This window comes from Mugil cephalus, chromosome 9, assembly GCF_022458985.1.
Source record: "Mugil cephalus isolate CIBA_MC_2020 chromosome 9, CIBA_Mcephalus_1.1, whole genome shotgun sequence".
In the NCBI taxonomy this organism is placed as follows: domain Eukaryota; kingdom Metazoa; phylum Chordata; class Actinopteri; order Mugiliformes; family Mugilidae; genus Mugil; species Mugil cephalus.
The window spans coordinates 2,562,756-2,590,108 of NC_061778.1; the positions used below are offsets into that span (position 1 = coordinate 2,562,756).

Below are 27,353 nucleotides of genomic sequence, written 5' to 3' on the forward strand. Positions count from 1 at the left end.
ACACACACACGCACACACACACACACACGCACACACACACACACACACACCACAAACGCTTTAAGAACAACTCAAAACAACATGAAGAATAACACCAAGTGTTGACCTGGCCTCTAAATCCACTAGATCCCAAACTGATCACGTATCAGTGGGATGATCCACAGAGGCCCCTCCCCTCAAAGACCCCCCCCCCCCCACCTCCACTAACAACAGGCCCATGTCCCTGATGAACGAGGGGTTAGATGTTTGCTCAGAGCAGCTCAGCTGTGGACGCAGAGGGGATTCAAACCAGTGACCCTGAACCCACGACACCAGCTCCTCCTGGCTCTTCTTCTACATACGTCCATGTTTCTCCTCCTTCCAGATACATGAGGAGCTAATTGGAGCTCGTGCAAATGCTCAGATATTAACATCCCGTCCGAAAAGGGAGAGATTTAGAGGAGCACATCCGAGCGCTGGCGTCTAATTAAACAAAACTAAGTTAAATCTATAAAAAAAGAAAAAAGAAAATGTTCATTTTTCTAGTTTTTCTAGGAGTTCACAAACGTCACGCTGCAGATATATGAGAACACAACCCGAGGTGAGGTCACACACGACAAAAAAAGGGAAGAACGCGACAACACAACAAAGAGTAAACGACAAAGAAGAAGAAGAAAGTAATAAAAACAATCGTAACCAGTCTGAGACGCGGAGGTAATGGTCTGTTTGTCTCTGACAGCTCAGTCCCTGGTCTCTTGTTACGTGAAGTCCAGAGGGACGACGCACACACACACACTCAGAAACACACACACACACAGGGAAACACACAAACACACACACACATCTGCTCAGACTGTTGAAGTGACCCTCAAGAAACACACTGACACACAATCAGAGCACGTTTATGTGTGAAACTACACATCGGTCAGAGGGAGCAGTTGGTTAGTGTGTGAATAATTGTTATGAACCCCACACACACACACACACACACACACACACACTTTCTCACACACACACACACAGACACACACACACACACACAGTGCAGCCATTGGTTTCCTGGCTGAGGATAACAGCAGTGAGATGTTTAGTATTCAGAGAGAAAGGAAGAGTTGGCTTCAGTAACAAAGCAGCCTCCACATGACGCCTTCACTGACACACACACTGTGTGTGTGTGTGTGTGTGTGTGTGTGTGTGTGTCTGGATCTGTCCCCATGAAACATTTGCTCATGCATAAACCAACTGCTCATTACAACGTTCGTACATTAGGTCAAGTCGAGCTTCCGTGTGTGTGTGTGTGTGTGTTACACTATTTATCCCATCGCACAAATACACAAAGAGCGCGTTTCACTTACCCAAATCAGACTCATGGGGTCGTCTGGGTTCAGCTGAGACCCTGAAACATGGGAGGAGGTGTAATTAGTGAACGTCCTGAACTCAGTCGCTCACACAGTCACGTTTTAATCCCGTCTCCACAAACACACTTTTTTTAAACACACCGCACACACACACTTCCACTCGTCAGCCTCGGTGCGAGACGACAAACGGATCAATGGACGCAACAGGTTTGGTTTTTTTCCGTTTGGCTGGAAAAGATTTGCTCTGCTGAGCCGATAATGAGTCATTAAGGGGATCGGCCGCCAATATTTCTATTAAAGACCTGACAGAGTCTCCACATCATCGGTGCTCAACAGGGGGTCTACGACCCCTATGGGTCCACAGAGGTACTGCAGGAGGGGCACACAATCTTTGGTTGATTAGACATTTTTTTTAATTTAAATTTCTTTAAATACACATTAACGCGAATCCAACATATTTTAGTAAAGTGATAAATGGAAGTCAACTAGATGAGACCTGTCAATCTAAGCCTCCTCTACACATTAGGCCACGCCCCCTATCGCTGCTGAGCCAATCACAACGACGCTCTGTCAGGTTTCCCGCTGAGATCCTGTTCAGTCCCCAGATAAAACCCCAGAGAAACGCTGCTATATTAGCGGAGGAGAAGCTAACAGCGTAGCTCGCTCCCATCAACATCCATTCATCCGAGGATGGATAAGTTGGTGCTTCTCTTCGGGGTCAGACGTCACATTAATGTGGGAGATTCCCCGTCTCTACTACATTCAGCTATGTTTAAAATTAAAACTCGAATCTGTCTCTTGAATTATACAAACACATGTTTACAGCAGGTGCATGGCCACAAACCACCTACTAAAAAATGAGTTGAATGTAGGACACATTTAGTAGATGGGTCCCTATATTAATCTCGTCATCAGTTTCGGGTCCTTGGACTGAAAAAAGGTTTAAGAACGTTTAATCGGTGACTCAAACTTCCGTACTAGTCGAGATGAATTAATTGTTAAGGCTGAGAGCGTCCGATCTGAAGTGGTGACGCCTCCATCAGCATCAAACCGTCCGTCTGTCTCACGGAGACGTGACCGAGGTAACGATGAGGGATCCTCTCTTCCCACAACGCGGCCGTATAGATTGGACCATCGATCCGTGTGCACAGGATGGAAAGAGGAAGGTTTATAAGTGGGACGATGAAGCCGAGATTCACTGGAAAAAAACTCGAGAGAGAAAAAGGAGGAGAATGACAAAGAGCGGATGAAGGAGAAGCTCCGCGGCTACAAAGACGCAGGTGAGTCTGTTTGTAGAGGATTTATCAGAAGGCAGCTTTAGTCCATGCGCGCCCATGGGACGTGCACAAACTCGGCTCAATTCTGTTTTATCTGCCGTAATGAAAACTGCCTCGAGATGCTTCGCAGTCCAACAACAAGGCGGCGGTGGAAGAATCTCCGAGGCAGGAAGGAGCCGGATGAAATGGAAGAGAATTCAGGAGAAACTCCCATCAGGCCTCGAGGGCGGAAAAACTCTCCAGTCCAGCTGTCAGTTCTTTAATGTTTCTGGATGATGCAGGAAAAGACGAGGAAGCCAAGAGCAAGCAGAGTAAAGCAGGTACTGAAGCTTTTCTTTAGCATTTTTAGATGTTGAAAACCTTCACAGACGTAGAAGCAGGTGAGGAAGAGGTGGAGCCTGAGTGGAGACTAAAGATCGATAGAAACCTGTGTGGACCAAGCAGTTCATCGAGTGGCCACTAGAGGCAGCACATCTCCATAGACCCCCATGTTAAAAAGACCAACTATACAGCATCATTACACATGTTTACAGCCTGGTACAAAAAATTATTTTGATCTCAGTATTTTTATTTCACTATTCATGACGGTACGAGGGGTGATTTTTTTTCTAACTAATTTATTTTTTTTATTAATTTTTAAAATTCTGCATCGTTAAGGGCATTCACACTTTGAGTGACAGGTAGTGGAGGCTGCTTTAGCTCCGCCCCTGGAGTATCCGTGTGTGGGCGGAGTAAAGCTCATGGCGACCGCAGGCTCCGCCCACTTCAGGCTTCATTGGGTCAATGGGTCAATGGGTTTGTCATAGTATAAATATAACAGTCGATGGTTGAAACCCGACATGTTTATTCCTGCTGTTAAGTTTTTAACATTTTAACACAGATTGACACCATTTTGGAGCCTCTAGTGGCCGTCGGAGGAAATGCATTTTCTTTAAAGATGGAGATGGAGATAGATGAGCAGCATGAGGAGGTAAACGGTGGACGGTTTTAAAGACAAGCTTATAAACTCTGTTGCTCTCCTCTGTATAATGAGTCACTGCTGCTGCACGGAGACAAATATACTTTGTCAAAATAGCTTTTAAGAGTCAAGCGACGACCTGAACCTCTGAACCTCCTCTGTCACATCTCTGCTTTTCTGTCTCTACCCGGCCGGGCTCATGCAGATCTTAGTTCTTGTTCTGGGGGGAGTTTCAGGTTTTGTTCTGTATTGTTACTAATTCTACAAATATAAAAACTGACCTGAACTGAAGTGGATTGAATCTGCAGGATCAGCCTGAATGATTGTTCACATTTTAACTCTGGTGAGAAGTGAAATACTCACGCTGTGCAGAGCGCAGCGATGCTAAGCTAACACACTGAGTAGGATAAAACACAGTTCAGAAAAGACACGGAGCCACGAGAGGACTGGACGTCTCAGACTTATGGACAAACTAACGTCTTTACTGAGGACGTCAGCAGGTTCTGGATAAAAGTCCCAGTGAAGCACAAACAAATCTGTCGACCACCTGCAAGTGACGACTTTCTCTGAATTAAAATGATTCTTCTTATTATTATTATTATTAGTTTATTGAATTGGGACAATGCACATTAATCAACATTGATGCGTTAGTCATCAGTGTAAATGCTTACGGTCTTAGTACAGATGCTAATTTTCAGCCGTGGTCACAAGACAGCGACACAACACAGACAAAGAAGACTTTAAAACAACATTCATACAAAAGACACAGACAGAACCAGAACCGACATGGTCTGTCGTCTGCATCATTAAGCTCTGGTGAAACGTGGGAAAGTTTGAGAATTACAGTTTTCATTTCATTTCTATATTGTATCATTTAATTCTTGGGAAATATGTGCAAACCAGACTTTAAAAAATCCAATTTAGTCTTTGCTCCATGATCCACATGACATTTTCAGGCCTCGTGTTTATTGACAGTCTGCACATTTACTGACATGAGAGAAGCTGAGGTACCTGGTCCCTTATAAACGGATAAACAGACGATTTTAAAGTTCACAACACAAAGGAAAAAATAAAATGCTGTAAATGTCATAGATTTAAGATAACACAACATGTGTCTGCGTTTTGTTATCAGAGGATTAGTTTGAATTCTCAACACTCTGTGATTAAAACATTTTCTTGTTCATTTCTTAAGTGCATAAATAAATAAACATATAGCAGCTGCAGCAGCGACGACACCACCACCTCCACCACCTCCACCTATAAATACATTTTAATTTAAAACACTGTGACTGTGACGCGTGGACTCACACCGTGTTCATCTGACCAGTCATGCTAGGGGCGAACTGCTGCCATGTAGTTCTTCGATTGTGTTAATTAGCTTTTTTTCCTCGTCGTTATCACAGCTTCCTGTAAAATCCCATAATTAACAGCTACACGTCCTGCAACACACCGAGGAATAAAACAGCATTTTATCTGAGCAGGATTATTTTGTTTGTTTTCTCGATGCGACTGAAGAGTTTTAGGTTAATAATTTTAATTTTTAACTGTTGTTCATATATAATCAGCGTCTGGTCCCGTGAGTCTGGTTGTTTGGTCATAAAATAATAAAATAAATAAAAAACGGAGATTATCGTCCGCTGTCTAAACACAGACCAGCTCTTTATTAAAGGCAACGAGACAAAGTCCCTTCATTTTTTAACTTTTAATTAAATCACAGCCACTTATATGACTGCACACAATGAGCCTGTGATTGTGATTTAATTGTGTAACCTGCAGCTAAAATGTACACAAAGTATCGGGATCAGATCAGCTAATCACCAGCTATAGTAGCTGTTAGCTTACAAGCCTCACAGCTAACAGTAGCTCTTAGCTTCCAACCCTCACAGCTAATAGTAGCTGTTAGCTTCCAAGCCTCACAGCTAATAGTAGCTGTTAGCTTCCAACCCTCACAGCTAATAGTAGCGCTTAGCTTCCAACCCTCACAGCTAATAGTAGCTCTTAGCTTCCAACCCTCACAGCTAATAGTAGCTGTTAGCTTCCAAGCCTCACAGCTAATAGTAGCTGTTAGCTTCCAACCCTCACAGCTAATAGTAGCGCTTAGCTTCCAAGCCTCACAGCTAATAGTAGCTCTTAGCTTCCAAGCCTCACAGCTAATAGTAGCTCTTAGCTTCCAAGCCTCACAGCTAATAGTAACTCTTAGCTTCCAACCCTCACAGCTAATAGTAGCACTGAGCTCTTAGCTTCCAAGCCTCACAGCTAATAGTAGCACTGAGCTCTTAGCTTCCAAGCCTCACAGCTAATAGTAGCTTTTAGCTTCCAATCCTCACAGCTAATAGTAGCTCTTAGCTTCCAACCCTCACAGCTAATAGTAACTCTTAGCTTCCAAGCCTCACAGCTAATAGTAGCTCTTAGCTTCCAAGCCTCACAGCTAATAGTAGCTGTTAGCTTCCAATCCTCACAGCTAATAGTAGCTCTTAGCTTCCAACCCTCACAGCTAATAGTAGCTCTTAGCTTCCAAGCCTCACAGCTAATAGTAGCTGTTAGCTTCCAATCCTCAAAGCTAATAGTAGCTGTTAGCTTCCAATCCTCACAGCTAATAGTAGCTCTTAGCTTCCAATCCTCACAGCTAATAGTAGCTCTTAGCTTCCAAGCCTCACAGCTAATAGTAGCTGTTAGCTTCCAAGCCTCATAGCTAATAGTAGCTCTTAGCTTCCAAGCCTCACAGCTAATAGTAGCTGTTAGCTTCCAAGCCTCACAGCTAATAGTAACTCTTAGCTTCCAACCCTCACAGCTAATAGTAGCACTGAGCTCTTAGCTTCCAAGCCTCACAGCTAATAGTAGCTCTTAGCTTCCAACCCTCACAGCTAATAGTAGCTCTTAGCTTCCAAGCCTCACAGCTAATAGTAGCTGTTAGCTTCCAATCCTCACAGCTAATAGTAGCTCTTAGCTTCCAAGCCTCACAGCTAATAGTAGCACTGAGCTTCCAAGCCTCATAGCTAATAGTAGCTCTTAGCTTCCAACCCTCACAGCTAATAGTAGCACTGAGCTTCCAAGCCTCATAGCTAATAGTAGCTCTTCTTAACCTCACAGCTAATAGTTGCACTGAGCTTCAAATCCTCACAGCTAATAGTAGCTCTTAGCTCTTAGCTTCCAAGCCTCACAGCTAATAGTAGCTCTTAGCTTCCAACCCTCACAGCTAACAGTAGCACTGAGCTCTTAGCTTCCAGCCCTCACAGCTAATAGTAGCTCTTCTTAACCTCACAGCTAATAGTAGCTGTTAGCTTCCAAGCCTCACAGCTAACAGTAGCTCTTCCAACCCTCACAGCTAATAGTAGCACTGAGCTCTTAGCTTCCAGCCCTCACAGCTAATAGTAGCTCTTCTTAACCTCACAGTTTCCCAAACATGTGACACATCATCACATCAAGCCATGAGAAGTAAAAAGATGCACAAACCACACACACACACACACACTGTATCTCACAGCCTCGCACAACATGAGCCACAATAACTCAGGCTGTTTGTGTGTCTGGATTTGTAGTGTGTATTTACGCGTGGTTTGGTGTGCTTCATGTTTTCAACCACACTTTGTTTTTTTTATGGGACGTTTTTCAGGATTTACACAAATACACACACTCCCAGAGCCACAGTAAACAAGCAGGTGTGTTCAGACACAAACGCACACATCCTGTCACAGCGAGGGCGAAGTTGCTGGAGCTCAACAGTAAACAAGGAGCATCCGCGGCCACAACACAGCCAATAATAAGACACATAAATACATAAAGAGCAGCTCGATAAAGTGGAACATGGCCGACGCCTCCTCTGATGTGAGACGTGGGTCCAGAGGCCAGAGACGACTCGACGTTTTTACTCTCATTGATTTTTCTCTGCTCTCCAAACAAATAGCAGCAACAGAAAAAGCATCTGCTGCTGGACGACAGCCTGAAACTAGAGGACGACTAAAAGGACCGAGAGGTGCTGGGAACGTGTCTCTAGAGTTCATGAATCTCAGAAAGTCGAGTCCAAAGGAAGGAAATCAATCACCTCAGACATAAATACTGTAACTTGTTGTCTGCTTTCAAACCACGTTAAACATCCAGACACATATTCATCACTTCATCTTTGAGCCAAGTCGATATTTTTCATTATTCATTTCTTGTCTGAGTTTTCTTTTTTTGTTTTTTTTAGCAGCTTTTTAATGAATCAATGGAGCACTTCATGTAAAACCTGATATCAGAGATACACAGTGGTGCATTTGTGAAATATTGCATTAAGAATCACGCTCAATTTCCTTTAGCACTAAAACGCCTGAAGATACAGATTCTCCTGCCTCCAGATCACCAGGAGGTGCAGATGCAGTTGGATCCACTCTGCAGAAAAACAGACGAACCCACAGCTTGGAAGACAAACCAAGATCTTAACGTACGAGGGATCTACAGCAAGAAATCACCTCATCTTGATCCACATGTGCAGGGAAAACATCACAGCAGCTCCAACAGCAGCGATCAAACCAAACTAGTGTCCAGTGTTTTATCTAAACTGTACATGTTTGACTTTTAGATCATAGCTTAAGGTCCTTTAAGGCTGAAAAGAAGCTCCTGATCAATGAGAGACAGAGATCAGCCCCAAGAACAAGAACTGGACAGACAGGACGTTTTTCCATGATGGTCAGAAGTTTATATTAGAAACAAATACTGATGAGTGACGAAATAAAATGATTTATTCAGGTTAATAATGTTGTTAGGAGGCAGATTTTGTTCATAGATAAATATTTTTATTCCTCACAACCGTCGACTGATTGAAGATACGATTTTAATCGACTGTTGGAAATAATCACTTCTTCTTCTTCTTCTTCTTCTTCTTCTTCTCATCCTTCTCATATTCTGCTTTCATTCTTCTTCTTCATTCTTTTTCTGCTCCATTGCCTCCTCTCTGTCTGTCTTCCTTTCTGTTTCCTTCTCACCCCTTTTTCTTTCACCTCCCGCTCATATTCATCCGTTTCCTTCTCACACCTTTAGTTTACTTTCTACTTGTTCTCCCCCTTTTTTTGTTTCCTCACACTTTACTCTATTATCTACTTTCATTCTCCATCTGTTTCTTTCTCCTCCTCGTCTCCCTCTTTCTTTCCTCCCATCACAAAGTCAGGACCCATGAGTTCTTGTCAGTCTGGTTGATTTAAACTCTACTTAAGCAGAAATTAAATAATAATAATTGTGTTTTTTTCTTTCCGTCGTTATTAAAGGGCTCTGATCCATTCAGATTATATCAGACAGGATATTAAACCATCATAAAGCATCACTACTGCAGCACTGCAGGTCAAATTAATGAAAGCATCTGTAAAGGTAAAGGACGGATAAAACTTCCAGCACAAATACCAGCACGCAGGTGTAGTAGAAACAGTAACGAGGGGGTGGATGGTACTTGGAGTCAGACAAGAGGCAGTGGTGACGCTCCTGACATTTTAATTTCCACTTTCTAAGTAAAATGGTCATCAGACTGAAAGGAATGTAATCATAACCTCACTGAAACAAAAAAAAGACAGACAAGACGTCCCTGTCCCAGCGTGAGTCCATCAGTGGTGTCGAGGTCTGAGAGACGCTGAGAAGCCACAGGAGGGAGATGGATGGAGAATATTGTGTTATATTATTTTCTCATCTCGCTTCGTAAGGATGAGAAACAGGCTGCAGAGACGGGAAGCCAGGAAGAAGAAGAAGATGGTGTTTTCATGTACAACATAGATACAGTTCTTTGGGGTTTGCAAAACTTTCAACATCTGTATTTGAATAAAATTCAAAATAAGTGTAAGAATCTATTTTTTTGAGTCACACTTCTAATTTAGGATATTTAAGTGTAAAAATAAGTATTCTTTAATTATCAATTATAATAATTATTTATGTATCTTCAGTGTTGGTTGATGTTTTGCATTAAATTAAATAGAACATAACGAAATAATCTCTAGGTCAAACTCCGCTTCCCAAAAGTATATTTGCTGCCTCTTCAACCCAGTTACGGTAAAAAAAATTCGATTCGACAAAACTAGTGATGCAGTTAAGTCGTGTTTCATCCAGTCTGAGCCTCCTCCTCCTCTGAACGTAACTCAATCCAGGCAGACGCATGATGATAGTCTCGTTCTCAGATCAAAATAAGTATTTGTTAAAAACACGTTATTTGTACCTTTCCGAATAACGTATTCAGGTTCGACTCCACCCCTAATAACTATTCATATAATCTCTTCACACCAGCAGGTGGCAGTGTTCTGGATTCATCATTCAATAGAGGCAACAGGAAGAGCTACTACTAGCAGGGAGGCTAAAGAGCTACTATTAGCTGGGAGGCTAGGGACTCCCTTACCTCCCTGCTAATAGTAGCTCTTCCTACTAGAGAGATTTACTGTTAGCTGGGAGGCTAAAGAGCTACAGACTACCGTAGAGAGGTGGCAGCATGGGTGCAACTAGTGCAACAGTGTCAAAAAGATGGTGCGACACCAACTAATGGACGACAATCGACCTCATGTGTCACTGCTTCTAAGAAACAGTGCGCCACGATAGCTTCATAGCTTATTTCATGGTTTATGGACTGTCGTGAAGCAGCAATTTAAAAATTAAGCCAATGAAGACTGATGCTCCTTCTGAATTATGGAGGAATTAGGTGGAGTCAACATGGAGACACCACTCTGAGCTTCAAACGGGCTCTTCAGAAACCTACGAGCATCATCTCAGAGGGTTTGTCTGGCTTTAGCCGCAGCAACAACACATCCCTAATGAACACAACTGCTGACCATCATCAATCAAACAAATCTGGCTTCTGGGTGAGTTCAGGTTGAACCGGCAGCCTGGCTCTCATCATCTATCAACTCAATCTGGGTATTCACCGTGATCAATCTGCTTGTGTCTGCCTCATTACGCTGCACGTGAAGAACAAACCCAAGGATCTTTCACGGTGATTCATCAGCGACCAGAGCCGCTGCACTCCCTCCCTCCATCTGGTTACCAGCCAGAAACCGAAACCTCAACAGGCTGCACCTTTTAGCTGCAGCAGATAACTGCAGAGCTCATTTAGCAGAGAGGCTGGAGTGGAGAGGACCGATGGAAGAGATGGGTTTATTAAAGGGACATGCGATGGTTGGATAATTGAGCATTCAACTCCCACTGGACGTCTACTGTACCTACTGTGTTAGAGGTAGATCAACGAGTCAGAGTGTATGTATTCCCACCGAGACCCATTTACAGACTGACTGACAGGAGGAAGGTTTTTCTGTGACGTCCACAAAAAGAAACACATCATTTTCTTGGACAAGTCTCACTGAGAAGGCGCCAACATATTTTTCTGCTCTTTGTATCGGCTCCGAGCGCCAACGTGACGCTGACTGTGGTCATTTCTAACACCAGACCAGAGCAGTCGATAACTAGCTCACCACATGCAGAGTGAAACAGGAGCATTACCTCCGATGAATAAATAAATGCGTGTTGTTTCAGTGGTTAAAGGCCATTTTAACAAACCCAGCTGCACGTCCATTACGAGCTCAGGCCACCGGAGCTTTTCGTTTCCCACATCCACGACCACAAACGGAGCGATTTACGAGACTCAGGCCAAGTCCAGCCGCCGTCCCTGCGTGTCTGGTCAGTGTTGACAGGGCGGATGTGAAGCCAGTGATTATAGCAGCGGAGAAGACTTTCAGTGCATCCGATAAAACACCTTGGTTTGTTTTTTCACTGAGAGCAAACAACGGAGTAATTTCCTGGTCTGATGCACAGGCTGTCACTTTTATTGGCACTAATTAATTCATTTGTTTTCTCTTTTGAGAAAAATAAAGAGAGAAAATAGCTTCAGAGATAAATGAGAATTTAGTAACGTCATCTGCCTCTTTTCCCGTCATTAGCCGACAAGCGGGAAACGCAGTCCTAAGTGAATTAGAGGACGTCTTCCTGCTGGCGAGTGTAAATGAAGACAATCAGCTCTGACACTGCCCTCGTGGATTCTCTCTGAAGATCCCCAGAGAAACAAGCTTCTGTTCCTGCAAAGTGCAAGATGAGGAAAAAAGGAGCAAGTGTGCATAGAAACAGTAACTGTCCTTGGTTTGTTTGTAGGCTGCAGCGTGTTGCAAGAGTTTAAAGGAGGAAGAGACGAGCAGAACACTTTTGTCTGCCTTTATAATTTGTTGTTCACTTCACTGTGCATCCGACTGGATGGTTTGAACGTGGCCTCAGGCTGCTGGGCTGGAAAATGACGCATAAAACGGTTCATAAAGCTCGGTTCAGACTCCTGCAACAGGTCTCCACGAAGCCGGAAGCTCATTTATACCTGTGCGTGATAAATGTGCAGCACAGAACCACCTGAAAATGCAGTTTGGACCCATCACAGCCGCTGTGATCTGCAGAGCCGTGGTGCATTGTTGCATTTCTTTGGACACTTACGGTGTAGAAGTGATGCACAGTGAGATTTCTGGTTCCATTGTTGAACTAATGAGGGCAATGTCCTGAAATACTGTGGTGGGGAAAGGCCACAAGGCTTAGCTTTGAATTAACAGTGAAGCAGCTTCCCAACCTTCGCTAATGGTCGTAAAGTCGCTCAAAGATCCTGGAGCTTGTGGCTGAAGAGATGCTGAGACCCGGGGGGCTTTGTGTTAAAAAGCAGCTTGTTAAACTGGATCAGGCACCTAATGAAGGTGCCTCTAATGCTGCTGGCCATCGCGAAGGAGACAGGAAAGAGACGACACATCGATCAGCCATAACATTATGACCACCGATAGCAGAAAACACATTTAAACCTTTTTGTGAGAATGAAATGTTCTGCTTGGAAACTTTCAGACCATGGATGTTACTTAGACATGTAGCCCCCACCTACACCAGACCAGACACCCCCACCCCCATAGCAATGACACTCCTTGATGGTAGCAGTCATGCCCAATGGGATGCAGCCTGACACAGACACAAAACCGCTTTAGGAATAACTAAAAAAACGAAGAACAGCACAAGGTGTTGACCTGGCCTCCAAATTCACTAGATCCCAAACTGATTAAGTATCTGTGGGATGATCCACAGCGGCTCCTCCCCTAAAAGACCCCCCCACTAACAACATCCCGTTCCCAGACACCACAGGACGCCCTCAGAAAGTCCGTCCATGTCCATTCTCTGATGAGTCACGACTGTTTTGGAGGCACAAGGACCTACACAATATTAGGTCATAATGTTATGCCTGATCGGTGCATATCTTGACCGGTCTGGGGAGTTTTTGGGTTTCCCCCCAATGTGGAACTACAAATAAAAACATGACCCAGCTTTGGATACGCAACGCAAGATGAATATATGTTTGAAGAACAACGTTCCTGATGATGATGTTTCACACGTGTGTGACTCAAAAAAAACAGAATGATCAATAATAATTTAATGCGAATATAAATATCTGTTAACTGTGTGTGGACGTGTGTCATTGCTGTGTTAGAAAAGCAGCTGCTGAGGTTCACTAAACATTATGCTCTAAACTATTAGTGTCTACAGGAAAAAAAAAAAAAACTGAATTATTTCCCCATTTGTCTCTTTTCACCTTCTTCTTTCCTCTTTCAATCTGTTTGTCAGTTCCCATCAAGCACCACAACTCATTCATAAACTCGTTTTCAGGACCTGTTCATCTTTAAAGACACAGTTACTGCTACACTTGGTAATTTTCCCATATTTCTTAACGACCAACTTCAACAGTGACACAATAATTCAGGTAATTTCCTCTGACTCCAGTTTTTTCTGCCTCTCGTCACGGACGAGTGAACCTGTGTAATGAGGCTCTAATGCTGGAGCTGTTAGCGCACAGCTGCATGCGTCTGAAGACTGAGTGTCTCCACGATGAGAGCTGAGTCACGCAGGTCACACATCGACTTCCTCTGTGAATTAACATTGATTTTATGATATTCGGGGCCGAGGCGAGTTCTAAGGAGGCAGCGCTGGGCCGTTAGCAATATCATGCGCTGTAATTAGGAGAGGGCGTTTTAGCATCGAGTCGTGTAACGCTTCTGCTTTCTGCCCAGCACGTGGTCAATATTCAATTTAAGTTTCTAAAAAGGTCACAGAAGGAGGCCGGTTTATGTGGAGTTATTATGAGCGAGTGGACAACGTCAGGCTAAATGAAAACAGGAGCGAGATGCGACGTCACCTAAAAGCTTTTCAGACGTTTTTACATTTCTGCAAACGAAACAAAACATCCTGAAAGTAGAGAACGATAACGCACGTGTGTATTTGTTTATCCAGGAAAATGAACCAATATTACATATCAGCGTGGTGAGTGAGATAAGCTGTGTGTAAACAGTAATTAGCTCTTGTAATATTCAGTTTATTAGCTCTTCTGATTAGTTTTTGTTGCACGAAATCAGTCGTACAGACAAACAGACAGTATTTTAATGTTGTTAGAGTCTAATTTTAGTTTTTCATGTGAACTACTAACCTATGTCGCACTAAAAATGGCTAAAAACAATAGTCTGATAAAACCAAAATAGAGTCAATTGTGGCAAACTGTGATCAACAGTGTATTTTTTTCTATAATTAAAACATATATTCTTATAAATTTCTGCCTCGTGTTGTCTTCTAGTAAAAAACTCATGAGTTGGTTCAAGTTATCTGTTTAATTTACAATTTGTGTAGCTTAAATTTAGCTTAACATTAGATTATTATAGTAATAATTAGTGTGACCTTCACCATGCATGTTTGGAAAAGGTTCAGAAGACACAAATAATCCACAGTCCACCCACGAACCCCACGGCAGCGTCCAGTCAACGTGTCTTCTTACCCAGTGATGAACGAATAAATACACTTGGAGGGTTCGGGTTCATTTATTGGCTTGACACGAGCGTCACGGGCGGCTGCACAGCTCTGCTGCCGAGACGGAGTTCAGCTCCAGAATGAATTGATCTGGGTCAGAATCGATCGAGGGGCAGCGCGGTGGTGGAGAAAGAAGATTGGAAAAAAATCGAGCCAGAAATGTTTCAAACCTGTAATCAGAAACGTCACTTTGAAAGCGGAGACTTTCAGTGTGACCAGAGATAATAACTGATGTCTGCAGATTTTCACCTGTTCTGAAACCTCCTGAATCCCATGAATAATAACTAGAAGAGATGAAACCGTTCTCTGATCGCAGCCCTGGTTCAAAACGCTCGCTGACCAATGGCTGCAGCCTTTTCTTAGACTGAATCCATTATTTAGACCTTCATGCCAAGGCAGATGGCATCAATGAGATCAAACAGCCGAAGCGGAGAAAAGGGAATGAAAGGCTTGTCAAGCATCGCAGTGTTTGCAGAAATAATAACTCAGGAGTGAAATATACGGACGTGTGGATACAGTTTATCAGGTTTGATAATTGAACTGACGCCGTGACTGACGGGGAGACAGAGGACGGGTAGAAACGAACAAACCGCTCCAATCAACCTTTCAGCTTGTAACTGAGACAAGAAAACACAAACACTCTGGGGAAACGTTCTGTAATATCAGAGGAGGGTTCAGAGAGAAAACAACAGCAACGGAAATTAAATGAAACCTGGTCAACACAGATTTACTCTGAGAGACGTGGAGGAAACGGTGGAAAGCAGAGCTGAGGCTGTAGCTGTGATGCTAATTCAAGCAGGGTTCATTCGTTCATTCAAACACCGCCACCATTCACAAATGTGAATTCAGAAAACTGCAGCGATGATACGAGGTAAGCTTCGGATGATTACAGACTACAGCTACACTTTGAGCAGCTGGAGCAGCGGTGGCTTCATTGAAGAGCTAGCTACTATTAGCACTATTTTCATGTTCTGCACATTTGAGGTGAGATATATACAAGAGGAAGGCTGTGATGTCTCGTACCAACCAACCATGAGCTATGTAGCTAAAGCTAAAGCTAAAGCTAAACTTGACTGAGCTTTTGGAAAGCTGCATACTTGCTTCCTGTGTCTCTTTTTCATTTTTTACTGTGATACTGATGCTATTAATCTAACAAATAGTGTTAGATGGTACTATACACGGATCAGGCATAACATTATGACCACCTTCCTAATGGCTGTGTTGCCTGATGGGAAATGACAAATTATTTTAGCAGAAGCTAAACAATTATTGTACATAGTCGATTTGACTTTGCTCCAGACCATCTGCTACAGTACAACATTACCTAGACCATATATTATAGCTCATAGTGTAGTTTTACCTTTAAAAAACTAACAGCCCTGTTTGCTAATAGCCATGTATTGAAGGGGTCAAATTAATTGGAATTATTTATACAGAGGGTGATACTGTCGTACAAATACGATAATTATCATACGTCTGGCAACGCTGATAGACATGGAGGGAAGGGGGTGGGGAGTGTGTGTGTGTGGGGGGGGCTGGTCTGGTCTAGGTAGGGGCTACATGTCTAAGTAGCATCCACATGAATGAATGAATGAATGTCAGGTCCAAATGTTTCTCAGTCGAACACTGAATTGTCACGAGGTGTTACTTACTTCTTCTGTTAGTGGTCATAATGTTGTGCCGGATTGGTGTATTATCATATTAACAGATGACTTATTGTGGAACTAATTCAGGTAACATTTCATTTAATTCTAACTTGGACCCATGAACCTCGTAGTCAAATTAGAACTAGTGAAGTTTAACCGTGATGGTCCAAGTGATCGTTTTTTTTTAAATTTATCAAATTTAAAAAAAAAAAACACTTTCCAAAGCTCACTGTGATCAGGTGTGTTTTATTTTAACTGATCAACAGACTTAAAAGCAAAGATTCAACCCATTAAAACCTAAAATAATATGAAAACCATGAAGCTGAATGTTTCACACTAAACACAAACTCGGTGTGAAACATCTTCACATCTAAGCTCCTCCCACCATCTGTCAGGTGACCCTCTAATCCTCCCTCCTCTCACCTGAGCCCGAGCCCTTTCTCTCTGGTCCAGGTGGTCTCTCAGCTTGTGCCGTGTTCATCAGGATGTTGCGCCTCCATGCACCGCTCACCTTCACACATTACAGGTCACAGCGCACACACACACACACACACACACACACAAACATCCAGACGGGAAAACACACACCCACGCACTTCTGTCAGGAAACTCTCTCTCACACACACACAAACACACACACACACTTTTTAGAAGTCCTTCCTCAGCAAGTTTATCATGCATGCGCTCACGCTTCCCTCATCTCATCAGCATTTTCGCCTCGAACCGTTTGATGTTAAACCGGCTGCTTCTGTGTTTAATTACTAAAGATGAATTTGAATATTTTAGGGGGAAAAGAAATAAACACGGCTCAGAAAACAATCTGTGAATATTAATTCTCCCTTCTCATTGGTTGACGCTTGAAAAGAAGGATCACCTGCATGAATAATACATCTCTTCACCTCCTCCCTGTTTGTTTGTGTTTTCCATACGGTGCATGTGTGCAGGGAGGTTTTCCGGTTTCCATAGGAGCCGGCTGCAGCCTGCAGCTCCCGCCGGACCTGTGGCATGTACATGTGTGTCCGGTGGGACCCGGGAGTTTATGAGTCCACCGATCGATGCTCCGCTGCGACTGTGCACTCATTAATGATGCTGAAGTGCCCTTGAGCAAGAGCTACAGTCGGGCAGCAGCCGTCCTGGGAATGGGAATGAAAGAAACGGAGCTGGGAGCTGATGGAAATTCAAAATGGATGCATGAGTGGCTGCATGCAGCTCTGGACGCACGACACAGTGATATGGATTTTAATATTCATCATTGCCTATTTTAAATATAAGAGGGTTTGCACGTGAATCAATAGCACGTCAATAGCATCTAAATTGTAAAATTAATTTTAAAAAGGTGAAGAGCTGTTGTGTGATTGATTGAACCAACAGATTTGAAAAGCAGTCAGAAAAGAAAAGAGAAAGAAAAGAGAAGTAAATGGATCAATGCATTAGAAGAAACAACTAGAATCCAAACACAGAAACGTTACTTCTCAGTAAAGCTCTTAGCGTTAGCATCTTTTATTTAGCTACATTTATCAGAACTAAAACTAAGTGAAACTGAGGCTAATCCACTTTTTAAATCCACACTAGTTTGTACGAATCATTGTTGAGTCCAATCGTCGTTTAATTTAATCTGATAATCCACATTTTTCCTGGTCTCTCTGTATTTACTGACACATTTCACCATGTTTTTGCCCCTGAGGGGGCGTGGCCTCAGGGGGCGTGGCCTCAGGCGGCAGTGACATCAATGCGTACGTACCCTCTATAGATGGGGGAGGTTTGGGACCAGCAGAGTAATGAGCTATTTCCCCGAGTGCAATAATCATATTTATGTATGGAAAGCAGCCGTTTTTTTGTCCCGTGTGATTCACATCGTGGCCGCGGCACTAAAATCGCTGCACTGCTCCGAGCTGTTCATGGGGAATGGGCCGACATTAGCATATTTGACAGCTAAGCCACGAGCATGATAATCAGGAAATAGAGCTATACGCTGAATGTGTGCAGCTACAGCAGATGCTTTTAAGATGCTCATCTCTGTGAGACAATGACGAGTTCTGCGTGAAATGAATGAATCATGTGTTTCGAGCTATAATCAGACACTTTAGTGCTTTAGTGGGTCAGTGAACACGACCACCTACCTACAGGGTTTAGTGAATCACACATAAATCTGCTCAATGCTGCTTCTACAGTGACTCAGTCGGGGTTCAGTCATCTGACCAGCAGAGTGATTCAAACAGCTGATCCATGACGGCTGTGAACAACAGCGGCTGCATCTCGTACTTTATTTTATTTTTTATTTTTTTAACCCTACCCCCTGACATGCAGACGAAGGTCTCACAGGTGCGTTCGCTGACACAGTTCTGTGCATCGCCACAGTAACAGCACAGAGGGAGGATGCTGCATGATGCAACACACGTTTCCAGTGATACCGAGGCTCCAACCTGGAGGAAGGAGGCGCAGTCGGCTCCACGCCGTGTTTTTTTCGTCTCCGGTGAAAGAGACGTAGGTGAAAACAAACGTGTTTTCATCATCAGAGTGTTTGTTACAGAAGGAGGTCAAGTCTGAGGCACGTGTGCACGTTCGCAGGTATTTCATTTAAACGAAGTGATAAACACGCGGCTGCGGCTCTTTGAGCAGCTTCAAAAGAGGCCGGATAAATAAAAGCGATGCCGCTCTGCGCTAACGCGATAACACAAACACAAAACAGCATTCAGAGCAAGAAGGTCATCGCCGCGCTTTCCTCACACACGACAGATCAGGTTCAGAGTACACGACGACAATATTCAGCCGCATGCACGTCCAATGAGAAACATTAAAAATACATAAGTGTCTGAAAAGTGTGAAACCGAGGCTCTTGAACTTGTGACAGAAACATTAATTAAGGCAAATGGCCGACGCGCTGCAGCTCACACCAGACTTCAGAGCAACGAGTCGCTGTTATGACCCTGTGGAGAGCTGCTTTGAACAATGTCTCTGTATCTGACTCCTGCAGGGAGCACGGCGCCAAAATTACAGGAGGAGGAAAACTTTGGTAAAGAGGAACATTACGGACCTCCTGAAGAAATATTCATGCAGGAGTTCATCTAGGTGCAAATTAAACTCAGGAAACAGAAACAGAACTCAGCAGATATGGTGTAAATTATGCAACCGAAGACATGTACGCTGCAGTTTCTTGTAAACAGCGCGGAGAGAAAACATGTGCACAGTGTTAATGTGAAACTGGAGATTAGACCGTGACCGACTGTGGGTGGAGAAGATTAACGTCCCTCAGCGACATCTGAATTTAATCCCGCACTGAAATGAAGTCGAGGGGATCTGCGACCACTGGAACAAGACGCCGTCTCCAGATTTGCCTTCTCCTCTGAATCTGAACACTTGTTTCAGATTTGGAATTCAGGCAGATCCTTGACTTTTTCTTTTTTCTGGAGGCGCACTCAACCCATCCCGCCCCCGCCTCTCTCCTCAACAGCTCCCAAATTAAAACAATAAAAATCTAATAAGCTGCCGTCCAAAAAAAAGCAAACGTCCCCTGGCAGACAGATTGGCCGCGCGCGCCCCCAATGTACCAGTCACATTCGATATCCGGAGCCCAGACGAACAGAAAGTTGTGGACGTGCCGGCAGTAATCAGAGGCAGAATAATTAACACGGGGCGTTTACTGAGCCTTTAAACTCTTTAATCCTGCAGCCTGATGGAGGAGACGGCGACACGAACACGCCGAGCGTCGTCCCGGTCGCTCTGTGCGCTGCTCGTTCATGTGTGCATTGAAAAACAAAACGTACGTCTCTGTGGGATTATTCCACTGTGTGTGAGGCCGTGCATTTGTCTATACACTCTCACAGATCTTAATGTCCTTAATGTGACAGAGTTTTAACAGAGGTTCCTTTAAGCCTCTAAGTGTCAGTGTCGTCTGTCATCCGAGCGTCTGCGCCGTCGCTCTAACAGGTTACCAGCTGGTCGCCCTGGTGGTTCACAACAGTTTCCCAGCAGCTAATGAGACGCTCCCTGCAGCATCAGCGTGGGGGCTCCCAGCGTGGGGGCTCCTGTCAAGTCACCGTGCATCAACACACAGTCGAGCTGCATCAACGGCTTCAAACGCGCACTAGTTTCCAAATCAATAATCTATGAGATCTTAACCCGATTCAGCTCGTCCAGGGGATTAGGTGTCGTTTTAATTCAAAGCGACGCCGCCTGAATCAGGTCGACGACACCTTTAGAATATAATCAGCAACAAATCTAATTTACCCACACGATTCACAGCAGCACATTTTAGCTCCTTATGAGGGATCCTGAGGTGGTTCCAGGTCTACATGAACCCTTTCAACCTGAGTGACATGACCTCCTCTGAGGTCTGAGCTCCTTCGGTCATAGTTCACGACCCCCGGCTCAGGGTTATGACATAAATCGACCTCTTCGCCGCGATGATTAGCACCGACCATTAGCAAATTGGTAAAGAATAGTACAGCCCCTAAAGCTTTAAAAAGCAATCGCCACAAGGGAAGCTGGTGATCAGAGTGGATATGTACACTCACTTGCCACTTTATTAGGTACACAGCTAGCTAATCAGCCAATCACATGGCTGCAGTTCAATGCATTTATTCATGTAGAAGTGATCAAGACAACGTGCTGAAGTTCAAACCGAGCATCAGAATGAAGAAGAAAGAGGATTTAAGTGACTCTGAACGTGGTCTGAATGTTTTACAAACTGCTGATTTTTGACTGAGCCCGTTGCCATAGAGATCGATTTAACGTTGTGAGGCTTGGGGTTTCGGCCAATGCCGATATTCTCATTACTTTCAGTTTATAGCTCGAAAGGACACAAATATTCGAGTGAAATGGACTCTATGCCGAGACAACAAGTTTCTTTCAACTGCTGCGAAGTCATCGAGCAACATGTCCAACCAGCCCAGCAGGGCGATACAAAACTTGTGGCGAAACATCCTGCTCGCCGGTCACCTGGAGGAGTCGATGTGTTGGAGCGCAGAAGCAGGTAACACCAGTGGTGTCCGGCCAATAGAGGGCGCTAGGGCGCCGCCCCGCCACTCAACACTCACCGGTAAATGATGAGTAAAGTTGTTTCGTTCATCGACGTTGTCTGATTGGTGATGTATTTCCACGCTGGGTCACAAAAATCTGTTTGTCCATGTATCTACTTGGTAAATTAAGAAATGGGAAAGTAAAGTAATAATGACACTGGATGTCAGGGTCAGAATTTAAACAACATGAAAGCATGGATCCATCCTGCCTTGTATCAACGGTTCAGGCTGGTGGTGGTATAATGATGTGGGGGGGTCATGGTTTAAATGCCACAGCCTCCCTGAGTATTGTTGCTGACCATGTCCATCCCTTTATGACCACAGTGGACCATCTTCTGACGGCTACTTCCAGCAGGATAATGCACCATTTCACAAAGCTCATATCATCTCAAACTGGTTTCTGGAACATGACGATGAGTTCACTGTTGTCCAATGGCCTCCACAGTCACCAGATCTCAGTCCAATAGATAGAGGAACCTTTGCAATGTGGTGGAACGGGAGATTCTCATCATAGATGTGCAGCCAACAAATGTGCAGCAACTGTGTGATGCTGTCATGTCAATATGGACCAAAATCTCCAAGAAAAGTACAAGAATTAAGGCAGTTCTGAAATCAAAAGGGTCCAACCTTTATTACCAAGCTGTAATAAAGTGGCGGGTGAGTGTATATATATATATATATATATACACACTGTTTTTATTCTCTCTCCTACCAGATGGTCGGCTGCTGATAAAGCAGAGCTGTGCTGAGCCAAACCAACTCGCCTGCAGTCAGCACGAAAGAATAAGAATAAATGGAGTGATAAAATTACCAGACAGGCCTTTACTGCACCGCTGGAAGAGATGGATGCACGGGTAGATGCAGCACCTCTTCAGAAAAGGACTGTTAAGTGCAGGGGAACAAAGCTCTCAGGTTCAGCGATGTTCAGGTCACATGCCGGATTCTCGCCAGTCTTATCTCGGTCCAACACACTCCCAGAAACTAAAAGTTAAATTACCGCCTCTTTGAATCCGCCCTCCACCTCACGGCTGCTGTTAAACCTCTCGGTTTAATTGATCTCATTTTCATTCTATTTCCCTCCATAAATAAAGCAGCCATATCTCAGCGGCGCTCAGCCCTCAGCAAAATGGAGCCATGAATCTTCTTCTTCTTCTGGCTCGGAGGCAGAAAAAGAAAAAAAAAAGAGTCGACAATACAAGTTTTTTCTGCTGGCTCCGGGGAATCAGGTCTGAATGTGCACTCAGAACAGAATCGTGACCAGTTCAGGGGAGAACAGACGGCAGATTGACAATCAGCTGATGAATGGATGAATGAGGAGGGGATGAAAGGAGCAGATGAACCTGGACTGGAAGGAGCCGCTGGACTGAATTAAAGATACGGAATCAGCTGCAGCCACAGGCTCGTAAAAGTTAAATGATGTTTTTTTTTTTAATCATCAAACGCTCGAACAACTCGATGCTTGTTATAAAAAATATGTCACGCAAACATTTAACAAATTATGGCGTTGGTGATGCAGCGCGAGGCCTTCAGCGACAAAACCAGAGCAATTAGAGAATCTGGACTAAAGGCTGCTTCTCTGCTTCAACACGTTACTGCAAACGCACCAGAAATCCTCCTGGAAGAGTGAGAAACTTCACTTTTAAATCCACTTTTAACTCTGCTGAACCTGTTTGAACTCTGGTTATTTGCTCAGAGAGACACTGACACTAATTTAACCAAATAATTAAATATGTAACGTAATAAATTAGAGGACAAGCGACTTAAAAAGTCAAACCTCTTAAAGCGTCTGTGTAATATTAAAAGTAAATAAAGTCTCTGCTGTATCATTAAAGTGCAGCAGAGATGAGTTCCTTTTAGGTGAGTTCTCTAATTTGGCTCCTTTGGCACATTTCTGGGGACCATCTGTACGAGCAGCCGCCCGGTGCCGGGGGTGCTCTGGTTCTGGAGGAGGACCAAAAAAAAAAAAAAAACCAAACCTGCAGCCTTTGATATTGTTACCGACGATCATTTTAAACCCTGCACCATGTTCCTGTGACGCCCTGTTCAACGGTTTAAAACACGCTTGAGCAGCCAGGAGGAAAACATCACATACATCCAACACGACACAACGTAAAGACGGAAAAAAGTCCTGCAGGAATAACCTCAAAACAACGAGCACAAGCTCTGGAGCTGCCTCTAGTTTACTCACCAAACCATTTATATTTCATCTGTATCACACATATTAACTGTGTAGTGACACTACGTTCTTTCAGGGACTGGAGAGAAGAAGAAACATCTCCAGCGTTTATTCTTTGAGTCCTGACTGAGCTGATGATGAACTAAAGACACAGAGAGACCGAATGTTCTGATTCATTCATTTACAACAGAAACGTCCCGTTTTAAAAGCACTTTGAGCTGGAACTGAATAACACAACTAACACAACTAAGTAAAGGTTATCTGTGCAGCCCGGTTTATTCAAATTATTCATTTATTTAACGGATGAAATAAAATCCTACCACTGCACAGCTCTGCCTGGATTTAAAACACGGCTCCTGTTATATTTTAGTGACTAATGAGATTTATGAGGACGTACACACAGATTGTGAGGTGGCGTTTTTCCTCAATAAACAAGAAAATAAGTTTCAAAATCTTCTGATAGAGTGAATTCCAGGTATTATTGTTATTCTTTATTATTCTTTATTTTTCTACCTTTTAGAAAAAAACACACACAGATGCACATGAGAGATATTGTTAATGTGGCTCATGATGCAGAAGCTCTGACCTGGTGAAACAAAGTCACAGAAGGAGAAACGATCCTGCAGGAGTCGTCTACTCCCACGACACAAACTCTCCAGGGACAAACATTAATATGCAAAAGCACAAACTCAGACAAACACCACACACAGATGTTCCTCTCAGATATACAGCACACGCTCACTGCGTTTCCACTTCCTCCTGGAAATGTGCAAAACCTAAATATCGCAACAAATAAGTGGTTATTACCACTTATTTATTGCGATATTTAGCAGCTACATTTTGAAAAACCTCTAAACATCTAAAGCTAAAAGATTTTTACGCTCTCATGAGGTGGATTTTCAGACGTATCGATATAAAAGTGTATTGTAAATATGCAATTTTGCATTTCCCCGTCACTGGGGACGATGCATGGGATCATGTGACCAGTTCATTTGTGTTAAGTCTCATTCGGGAAACACCTTTTAACAGAAACACGTACTGAAATCTCACATAAATCTCTTTTATTTTGAGAAAAGCGAGCCAGAGGTTCAGCCTCACTCTGGATCAGACTCTGTGGGACGAACCGTCGTTAAAGTGAATCAGGCTAATGACGGGATTAACACCAACGGCTTCAGCGCAGCATTAATCTGCTGCAGCTGGAACCAGACGAATCCCTGACTCGGCTTTAAGACAGAAACTTAAGAAGTTCTGGAGAACGGTTCCATAAACCACAGCCAGGATCTCCCCCGGCCGTGTTCGCTGGGAGACAGATCTCTACTCCACCACCACCAGGTACATTCAGGCTCTGGCAGGATTCATCGGTGCTTCAAGGATCGTTCTACGCCAGAGGAAGAGTCGAGTCTTTTATGACGAACTCTAGCAGGGACTGATAACTACCAAGGGAAGGGAAAGTCTGGTCTACTAACATGTGTATCACAATTTTCTGCATTAATTATAAAAAAGAGCTTCACAGCAAAGCAAACACAGGACAGAGAGGAGGAACGTTGGATCTAATTCTTAGAAAGCTCCACTAGTTCGATGTCTGGACTGACTTAGAATGATTTACTGGTTAATTTATCAAGTAAAACCTCCTCATTTTCTGTCCCGACAGATGCAACTAAACTGGATTAAAGTCAGACTGAAGCTGATTTTTCACTGGATAAGCTACAACAATGCGGTGGATGAGAAGGTTCAGTGAAAATACACCAAAAAATAGACAAAACACAAGGAAAGTAAGAAAATGTCGTCATCAACACATGCACCTGAAAAACACCAGTAAATACAGAAACACGATGCAAGAAGCACAAAACGATGCAGAGGAGAAAAAGCTGCTATGACCCAGTATCTCCACAGTTTGGGGATTTACACTAATGATGCATCGATGCAATAAATAGAAGACTCTGTTTTTTATTTTAGTAACTTCTTCTGATCCACAACTCAGTGTTTTTGAGTCTCAGTTTTCTGCACAACAATGAGGACGGAACGATTTTTTATTTTAACATCCTTAATCATTTATTCAGAACCTCTTCATTACTTTTGTTTGGAGTTTCCTAAAAATAATTTTGTTGTCGTTTCCTCTTTCTATTTGTTGGTGTTTCTGCACCAGCCTCAGTCTCAGAATAACGAGTTAAGTTAATATAAGTTAACAGCCTCCTAATGATTATTGTTGGGCTTTTATCAGGGAAGTAGTCGCTGTCACAGAAAGTCCACGACCTTGTAAAACATCCGTGTCCACTCTCACTCTTATTTACAACATGTAAAATAACTCGAGTGAATCTGCAGCTTGTGCAGGTGAAGTGGTTGAATCCTGAAAACACTAAAGCTTCGATGCCTTCGAGGCCCATGGGAAAAAAAAAGTAGTGTAATTACACCTGGACTTTGTTTTGAGTGAAGGAAACTGTCTGTTACCAATTATTATTAATGAAATAATGAAGCCTGTGGCGGCCATGTTGGATTTTCTTTTATTTCTGCAACACAGATTCATTCTGTTGCATCTGATCTGTGTCTTAGACGTATTTTAGAGAAGCAGCATAGTGTTAAATTAATGCATAAAGAAGGATTTATACGTTAAAAATAAAAAACACTGGCTGATTTAAAGCTGCTTATCTTCTCTTTGCTCTTTAGCCACGTCACCTCTTTTTATTTCCATATGTACAGATACTACACTATTACCCTTGAATACTTTAAGATCAGATCAGGACTAAATATTAGAACATGAAGGGAAAAAACGATCTGATTTGGAGGCTCCTAACGAGACACGTCAGCTGTTCTCTCTCCTTTAAATCTCCGTGTTAAACCCTTTTTTTTCTGGTTTTAACCCAGAGCTGCTCCGTTACAGAGGAAACGAGAAGCGGTTTGTTCCTGGAGTGACTGTACGTACACGGTGAGAGGACGTAGCTTCTCTGTAAATTAACAAAGGGACGGTCTGACTTAGAGAGGATGCATGTGATGCTGTTTCATCAGGTTTATCTCACACGTTTTTAAAAGACGCAGACCTCAGTGTGTAAAAGAGGACAAGAGTTGATCTATTAAATTACTTCATGAGCTGAAACCAACAGAAAACTAGTCGTCGGTTCAGGTGAAAGTTGCAGTAGAAGCTGTTTCCTTCCTGTTAGAGATGAACCTCTTGGCTGTTCCTGCTAATAATCAAAGATTTTCGTGTCCTCTCTTAGAATTAATTACAGTGAGAACATGAAGTGACCCGAGGGAAGGGAACCTCACGGTGGTAGAACATGCGGTGATTAATGAAGGGATCAGGAAGGTTTTAAAGAACAACACCGAGGACTATTTTTAAAGTCCGTCCGGACGCCTGACAGCGACTCACAGAGGAGAGAGGTTTGTGTTCGACGTTTGTTCTCCTGCTGGAGGAGAAAGTAAATAAAGGTAAAAATAGTCTGTCAGTCTGAGAGGAGCTGAGCGCTCCTTAAACTCCTCCTCTGTGTAAACTTTGTTTCTCTGCGAGTGTCGTTCTCCTGTAAATCGCTGCACTTTTAGTGTTTTGGGGATTTCAGATCCACCGTAAAAATAACTTTTAAAAAACTTTCCTCTGCAGCCGCCTGCGTTTAAGTAGGTTATAGACTGAGTCTGGATCAGAGGAGACCGCTGCTTACTCACCCAATTAGTTAGATACAGCCAGAACATTATGACCAGAAGGAGAAGTGAGTAACATTAAAACCATCTTGTGACACTTCATTGTTCTGCTGGGAAACTTTTGGTCCTGGCGTTTCAAATCATTTAAAATACAAATACAGTTTTATTCCATAATTTACAGCAGGATATGATTTTGTAAAAAAGGATCTCCCCAATATTTCTACCTAAATTTTAACCCTAAAACAATCTAAGGTAATTCCTGTATAGGATTTAAACCTCGACCCAAACTTGGATCAAACATATTTAGACAAAAAATTTTAGTTTTAATTTCTTTTTTTTAAAAAAATAGAGAACAATGCAAACTCTTTTATCTGCTCCAAATGTCCATTTCCAAGTCTGTGGACCTTTAACCTTCACATTAAGACTCGTAAATTTCAGTTTCTGTTTCTTTCCCTTTATAATTTGGATGTTATTTAGAAATGTAGACCCACCTAGACCAGACCAGGCG

At 43.2% G+C, this 27,353-nt stretch overlaps 1 protein-coding gene across 5 annotated transcripts in view; it reads right to left on the minus strand.

Annotated features, from left to right (window-relative positions):
* The window catches only part of slc8a2b (solute carrier family 8 member 2b), a 134,217-nt gene that overhangs the window by 86,524 nt on the left and 20,340 nt on the right, over nt 1-27,353 (minus strand). For 3 of the 5 annotated variants that reach the window (XM_047594118.1, XM_047594119.1, XM_047594117.1), the window contains exon 2: nt 1,335-1,375. The exons of the other annotated variants lie outside the window; for them this stretch is intronic. The gene's annotated coding sequence lies outside the window, so the exon portion shown is untranslated. The remainder of the gene's footprint in view (nt 1-1,334; nt 1,376-27,353) is intronic. 5 annotated transcript variants of the gene reach the window in all.